The following is an 8774-nucleotide window of genomic DNA, read 5'->3' on the forward strand; positions in this document are numbered from 1 at the left end:
AAATACTATTGTTTTACCGTGAGAAAAGCGCTGTTGAAGTGTTAAATGAAATTTGGCAATCAAGGATCGAAACCATGCTATGCCCGCATGAAGCCACTACAAATACATTGTGAAATAACAAATTTATCTACTGTCATGGATAAAGTGTATCTATAAAAATGCAGAATTATTGGAGTAATGGGCATTCAAAAAAGTCTGTATGTATAGAAATGTATGAATGAAGTCTTTAATGTTCAAGATTCAAATTAGGAAGTGCTATAATATTTAGCAGTTCAAAACTGTGAGTAGTGAAATGCAGAATTAGATCGGCTGCTTGTGAGAATCAAATATTGATCACTTCACTAAAATCTGCAGGTGGTATTGGTTATTTCCCTTGGGCTCTTTAAATAAAATATTAGTAATATGTAGTAGATAGAAGGATCCATTCGAAGGGCCGTATTATCAATTTTTTCAAAAATCTATGTCATGAGGTTTCCAGACATGAGTTATAATAATGTGTCAAATAAAGTATAAAAGTGATATTGTCTGCAAAAATTAGAAATAGGACACACAAAAAAATCAATATTCAAAGTAATTGAACATAAACAATGAAATGTATTATTTCCCTTGAGTGTTTTACAAAAATATTGTACTGGTGGTATAGGCTTCCCTTCGGTGTTTAAAAAAATTAGTTATATGAGGTAGATATAAAGGTCCCTTCCAGGGGCCGTATTATTGATTTTTTTCAACAATCTAAGTATGTCATGAGGTTTCCAGACATGAGTTCTACTCCCATGTCAAGTTTCAACAAACAAGGACAGACAAAGGGATTAAGTCGAGTACAACGACCCCAGTGCGTAACAAGTACTTAATTTATCGACCCTGAAAGGATGAATGGTAAAGTTGACCACAGCAGAATTTGAACTCAGAACATAAAGACAGACTAAATACTGCTAAGCATTTCACCTAGTGTGCTAACGTTTCTGCCAGCTCACCTTATATATATATGTGTGTACATATGTTAAAAGAAAAAAGTGGTCAAAAAATCCAGGCAGATCTCAATATAAAATAATTCACTTTTAAACAAATTTAGTTAACTATATCCTACAATCAGACATCAATAAATGCAAGGAGAATACACATCCAAGGTAATTCCTTGTGTATGATAAGTATAGGCGCAGAAGTGGCTGTGTGGTAAGTAGCTTGCTAACCAACCACATGGTTCCGGGTTCAGTCCCACTGCGTGGCATCTTGGGCAAGTGTCTTCTGCTACAGCCCCGGGCCGACCAATGCCTTGTGAGTGGATTTGGTAGACGGAAACTGAAAGAAGCCTGTCGTATATATGTATATATATATGTGTGTGTGTGTGTGTTTGTGTGTCTGTGTTTGTCCCCCTAGCATTGCTTGACAACCAAAGCTGGTGTGTTTATGTCCCCGTCACCTAGCAGTTTGGCAAAAAGAGACCGATAGAATAAGTACTGGGCTTACAAAGAATAAGTCCCGGGGTCGATTTGCTCGACTAAAGGCGGTGCTCCAGCATGGCCGCAGTCAAAATGACTGAAACAGGTAAAAGATAAAAGATAAAAAGATAAGATCCAAATATCATTTAAAAGAATTTGAGAAATTCAGAGTATTAGACAAGAAAAATATAGAAAGATGACAATGACTTCGAAGTTTTAGCCTCTGAACCATCATCAAACTGTTTAAGGAAGTAGATAGTCTGGCAAAGAGTACATATTTAATAATAAACATGTACTCTACGAAAAAGTATTGAGATTCTATATATAACTTCACATTAAAACAAACATTAATATTATACATACATGCGTGTATATATGTGAATTATACATGTGCTCTTGGTTGTGTTGTTGCTTTCCTTTTATTCAATAACATCCATTATATATCTATGATAGTGTGTGTGCGCATGTGTTTGTGTGTGTGTGTGTGTGTGTGTGTGTGTGTGTTCCTTACCATTCCTCTCTTTTCTACTTCTTTTTCTTCGTCTTTATAACTTCAATCTATTACTTCCTCCTAGGCTTCTACCATTAATTTTGTTTCCATCTTTTTTGCTACAATTCCTACATTTTTTTCCTTCTACTATTTTTTTTTTTTTTTACTCCCAATGGAATCTATCTACCTGACTACCTGTTGACCTACCTACCTACCTGCCTGCCTGCCTGCCTGCTTCCTTACCTACCACCATCCATTCCAATCTACTTCCTACTTTAGTATCACTGCTTGATTCATCATTTCTTACTATCAAATGAGTATTACTCAATCTGATCTATACTATACTCCTGTTTAAGCATTTCTATTGATTGTCTCTCTCTTTAACTATCTACCTGTCTGTCTGTCTGTCTGTCTATCATCTATCTATCTAACTACATACCTACCAACCTATCTAAATATCTACATATCCATCTGTATACCTACCTATCTACCTTCTACCTAACTATCCTGCCTACCTACTTATCTATGTCTCTCTCTCTCTCTCTCTCTCTCTCTCTCTCTTTCTATTTCTCTCACTTTCTCTGTCTCTATATATCTTTCTATCTATCTGTCTATCTCTCTGTCTATCTATCTATCTGCATCTCTACCTGTCTATGACTGCCTGCCTGCCGGCCTATCTGTCTGTCTATATTCCTATCTATCTATCTATCAATCTATTTAACTATCTATCTATCTATCTATCTATCTATCTATCTATCTATCTATCTATTTAGCTTATATCTCTCTCTCCCTATCTTGTTCTCTCTCTCTCTATCTATCTATTTAATTATCTGTGTATCCATCTATCTATCTATCTGTCTGTCCATCTATCTATCTATCTATCTATCTATCTATCTATCTATCTATCTATCTATCTATCTATCTATCTATCTATTTAGCTTATATCCCTATCTCTCTCTCTCTCTCTCACTCTCTAACTATCTATCTATCTATCTACCTAGCTACCAATCAGCTTTTAAGTCATAATGTACTCTCCCGCCCTTCTTCCTTCTGCCTCCCTCACTCACTCTCCTTAGTCTTCCTTATCTAGTTTTACCCACATATCCAATCTCTATCTCTCTCCCACTCACTCTCTTATCCCCCTCCCCCTCTCTCTCATTCTAGCTAGTTTTACTTTTCTCACTAATTACCAACCTGTGCTTTTTTTTCTCTTGCTTCTCTCTCTCTCTCTCTCTTGACATTGATAAACATTTGTATTTGTAAACAACAAAGTAAAAAAAAAAAGCAGTCGATACATTAAATAGACTGTATATATTTTTTGTTAGCGGCATGCATAATCTCAATATGTCACACACATATTTGTATAGAAACTTATATACACAAACATATTTGCAAAGAGGATGCCATATGTATGTATAAACGCAAGACCATTCATAAGGTAGAAGAAAATTTCGCACCTGCTGAATCAACAATTTAGCTTCAATTCATGAATTTGCTTGCTTTAAGAAGTTGGCTCTATAAGTTTAACCCTTTCGTTACTAACCCGGCTGAAACTGGCCCTGGCTCTGGCTCTGTAGTACTAATGTCCTGTTTCCATAAGTTTTGAATAAAAATCTTCCATCAAACCTTAACCACAATTTATGTTTCTAACACTAGCTTAATGATAACTAAGTTATTTTATTAAATTCTTTGTTATATTTAAAACTAATTGAAAGAAACACTGAGCATCTCAACAGAAATATGGTAACAAAAGAGTTAAAAGCCCTCATGCCGGTACCACATTAACTCTTTCATTACCAACCCACCTGAAACTGGCTCTGGCTCTGTAGTATAAATGTCCTGTTTTCATAAGTTTTGAATAAAAATCTTCCACCAAACCTTAGTCACAATTTATGTTTCTAACACTAGCTTAATGATAACTAAGTTATTTTATTAAATTCTTTGTTATATTTAAAATAACTGAAAGAAACACAGAGTATATCGAAATAAAGACGGTAACGAAAGGGTTAATCATAACTTAAGCAGGGTTCAGTCTCTGCTTCTTTGACTTTCCTTTCACAAGTATGACTTAATAATATTGACCAGTTGCAGGTCAATATACTGGCAAACACACACACACACATATACATGCATACATACACAGACTCACATATATTAATCAACAGCATTATAGATTTATTTCAGCCATTCTTATCAAATGGTTTTGCACAGGATATTAGATAACTGAGCGGTTATCTATATACAAATTCTCATCAGAGATGGCAGGTAAGGAAAACAGTGTGAAACTGTTCGGCAGGATTGGCTGTAATGGAGCCTTAGATGCTTTCATACACACACACACACATACACACACTCATATATCATCATCAGCATCAGCATCATTTAAAGTTCACCTTCTATGCTGGCATGGGTGGATATTTATATATGTGACCACGTGTGTATTATTGGCGATTTTTTTCTCCATCTTCCCTTCCTTGGACCTTTCCTTTCTCTATGTTTCTGACGAAGAGCTCCGCTCTAAGTGCTAAATCCTCCTTCTGTCTTTTCTTTCCTGAGCGTCCAATAACACTATACTTGTTCCACGTCCTCACGGTGTTGTGTTTTCTCTTTGTGTTTTCATGTTTGGATTAACTGTATATATATATATATACATACACACACACAACTTCTATACACAATTTTCCTCAAATAATGGAACTGCAACTACAATATCTTTACATATCTTATTTCTACTTTCATTCTCTTATTTTCCTCTATATTACTTATCTTTTCCACAATAATTAGAACTCAAATATTTTTTCACACCGTCTCTGATGAAGGGATATCCATAATATCCCAGAAACAGCCATAAGACTATTTCATTATAAATGTCCTGAAAACTCCTCACAGCCTTGGAGTTGTTATCTTATTCTGTCTCATATATATATATATATATATATATATATATATATAATAGAAATATTAAAATTACTAAGTCTCTCTAAAGGAGATTACGAAGGTTTATAATGGACGCAGTTTGTGTGTCAAATAGCTAGCTTAAGGTGATGGCCTCATGGAGCTAATCAGCGACAACTTTAGTCTTATATTTATAAGACTGCCATATTAGTATGGCGATAACTATTATATATATATAATATATATATATAAAATTATAATTTAGGGTATCTAAGAGATACCACCACGCTATTCAATGGTGCTTGGTCGAGTACGTATGTTAATTATCAGTGATCTCAAATTTGAAATTTGAAATACTGTACTAATGAAGGAAATAAGTGAATAGAAATATGATTTTACATCTTTTTACATCTTTAACCCCGAAATGCATATACAGTTAATCAAAGCCGGTTGGATTCGTTATTTTTTTTTCTCTTTACCTGCTTGAGTCGTTGAGTATTGCTGTCTGGGAGATATCTTATGGTAGTAGAATAGTATTTTAACTGCTATTTCTAAATTTTGGTATGTGGTGAAGCAAATTTTGCTGAACCCTAATTATAATTATATATATATATATATGTATGTATGTATGTATGTATGCATGCATATATCTATGTGTGTGTCTTTGTGTCTTTGTGTAACCCCACTTACTGCTTGACAACCGGTGTTGGTGTGTTTACATGCCTGTAACTTAGCAGTCTGGCAAAAGTGATCAACAGAATGAATCAGTATTAGGCGTACAAAGAAATAAGTCCTGGGGTCGGTTTGATCAACTAAAGGTGGGTGGTACTCCAGCATAGCCACAGTCAAAATAACTGAAACAATGAAAAAATAAAAGAATAAAAGAATATATATAATACAAATATTAAAATAACTAAGTCTCTCTAAAAGAGAACAGCGGCAGCGTTCCCGGAAAATAATAGTTATCGCCATACTAATATGGCATTCTTATAAAAATAAGAAAAAAGCTGTCCGCTTATTAGCTCCATGAGGCCATCGCCTTAAGTTAGCTATTTGATACACAAACTGTATCCATATAACCTTCGAACAAGGGAGGTCAGTCGCTCCACACTACTTGACCGGCAGCTACAGACGCGTTTCGGAGTATTGCCCCTTTTCAATGCAGCGTAGCCAGCCAGTAGGTGTCGCTTCCGACAATCTCTGTTCGATGGTTTTATTTACCTAGTTCGGTGGAATACATCCACTTTTTTCAAAATAGAAATATTAAAATAACTAAGTCTCTCTAAAAGAGAACAGCGGCAGCGTTCCCGGAAAATAATAGTTATCGCCATACTAATATGGCATTCTTATAAAAATAGAAAAAAGCTGTCCGCTTATTAGCTCCATGAGGCCATCGCCTTAAGTTAGCTATTTGATACACAAACTGTATCCATATAACCTTCGAACAAGGGAGGTCAGTCGCTCCACACTACTTGACCGGCAGCTACAGACGCGTTTCGGAGTATTGCCCCTTTTCAATGCAGCGTAGCAGCCAGTAGGTGTCGCTTCCGACAATCTCTGTTCGATGGTTTTATTTACCTAGTTTCGGTGGAATACATCCACTTGTTTTCAATAATAGAATATATATATATTATATATATATATATATATATATATATATATAAGTATATAACAGATTTTTAATTGATTAATGGAGAATATGTACATACATATATATACATACATACAAACATACATACACACAGACACACATACATACACACACATACACACATATATACACATACACACACACACACACACACACATATACACATAGCTATATTTGAGCAGGTGTGCATTTTCCAATATATTCTTCTCTTCATTTTGTTTTTTGTCTTTGTTCTCTTTTTTTTATTTATTTTTTTTTTTTTTGATATTACATATACTAGAATTGGAATGAAACAGAAGATTTTAGCCTGATCTTTGCAGAAGCCTGACATTCAAATTTCTGAAGCGTTCCACATTTTTGAACTCATAACTTAGCAGTCCAGCCAAAGACTTAAATAGAATAATAAGCAAAATTAAAAGTTTTGGTGTTTGATTATTTGTCTAAGCCCTTCAGGGCAATGTTCTGCAATTATCATAACCCAAGATAAAAATTTGGCGAGATTTGATATTCAGTTGCTATTTCTAGCATATCCAGTGACCCTGTGGAAGATCCTGATTTAGTTTACACACATCATCATCATCGTTTAACGTCTGTTTTCCATGCTGGCATGGGTTGGATGGTTTGACTGGGGACTGGCAAGCCAGGCGGCTGCACCAGGCGGCTGCACCAGGCGGCTGCACCAGGCTCCAATCTGATCTGGCAATGTTTCTACAGCTGGATGCCCTTCCTAATGCCAACCACTCCAAGAGTGTAGTGGGTACTTTCTATGTGCCACTGGCACGGAAGCCAGTCAGATGGCACTAGCATTGGCCACAACTACAATTTCCATTTGATTATGATTTGATTTTTGATTTTGATTTTGATTTTACTTGACCCAATAGGTCTCATCAAGCACGGCAAGTCACCCGACAATTCAAAGGTACTTATTAAATGTCCTGGTTATGCAACCCTGGTATAGGCTATGGCTGTGATCTCACTTTACTTGCCAGGTCTTCTCAATCATAGCATATCTCCAGAGGTCTCGGTCTTTCCTCATTGCCTCTGTGAGACCCAATGTTCGAAGGTCATGCTTCACCACCTCATCCAATGTCTTCCTGGGTCTCTCTTTTCCACAGGTTCCTTCCACTGTTAGGGAGTGACATTTCTTCACAGCTCTCCTCATTCATATGCAGCACATGACCATACAAGCACAGTCATCTGTCTTGCACACCACGTCTGATGCTTTTCCAACATTTCTCTCAAGGCACTTACACTCTATCGTGTGTGCACACTGACATTACACATCCAGCGGATCATGCTTGCTTCATTTCTTTCAAGCCTATGCTTGTCTTCAGCAGTCACAGCCCATGTTTCACTGCCGTGTAGCATGGCAGTTCGCATACATGCATCATACAATCTACCTTTCACTACCATACAATCTACCTATCACCAGTAAAGGTAGAAGCTTTCTGAACTTTGCCCAGGTTATTCTTAGTCTAGTGACAACACTCTCCAAGCATCCACCCCCACTACAGACTTGGTCACCTTGGTAGTGGAAGCTATCAACTACTTCTAGATTCTCTCCCTGGCATGTGAACACCTCGATGCATTTTTCATATGCGTGTTGTGGTTTATATACATATGCAAATACACATACATAAGCATGCATGTATCACCATCATCATCATCATCATCTTCATTGTCATCACCATCATCATCAACATTAGCAACAGCAGCAGCAGCATCGTCACCATCACCATCATCATCATTTTCATCATCATCACCACCACAATCACCGTCACCTTCATCATCAGTACCATCATCATCACCATCATCATCACCATCATCATCATCATTGTCATCATCATTATTATCATCATCATCATCATTATCATCTTCCTCACCATCATCATTGTCATCATTTTAATGCCTACTTTTCCCATGATTCCATGGGTTGTACAGTATTTATTAAAGCAGATGTTTTCAATAGTGGAATGCCTTTCCTGTCACCAACCTTCACCTGCTTCCAAGCAAGGTAATATTTCGCCCAATGACCAGAACATGTTTGCTCTTAGCTTGCGTAGGGTTAAGATTCTTTGGATTCTCCTGTCACGCACGTAGTAAGCTGACACCCTGAAGAATGACTCAGTAGTTCAATACATGTTGCAGATCAATAAAATGGCATTGGTTGTATGACAGCAATAATCATTTTACAAGTATCACGTGATGTCAAGGCAAGGAGACACAAAAGTACACACATATGCATGAATATAAACATGTACATAAATATATACTTACATATATACATATAGCAGAACCG

At 36.4% G+C, this 8774-nt stretch overlaps 1 protein-coding gene and 1 non-coding gene across 2 annotated transcripts in view; both read left to right on the forward strand.

The window, feature by feature from the left end:
- Positions 1-8774, forward strand: part of LOC115223409 (otoferlin-like) — a 602516-nt gene that overhangs the window by 18764 nt on the left and 574978 nt on the right. The window lies entirely within an intron of this gene.
- On the forward strand, positions 6730-6834 carry LOC115223744. Its single transcript, XR_003882833.1, has one exon. It is a non-coding gene; the product is annotated as a U6 spliceosomal RNA (small nuclear RNA).

This window comes from Octopus sinensis, linkage group LG23 (assembly GCF_006345805.1).
Source record: "Octopus sinensis linkage group LG23, ASM634580v1, whole genome shotgun sequence".
NCBI classification, from domain to species: Eukaryota; Metazoa; Mollusca; class Cephalopoda; order Octopoda; family Octopodidae; genus Octopus; species Octopus sinensis.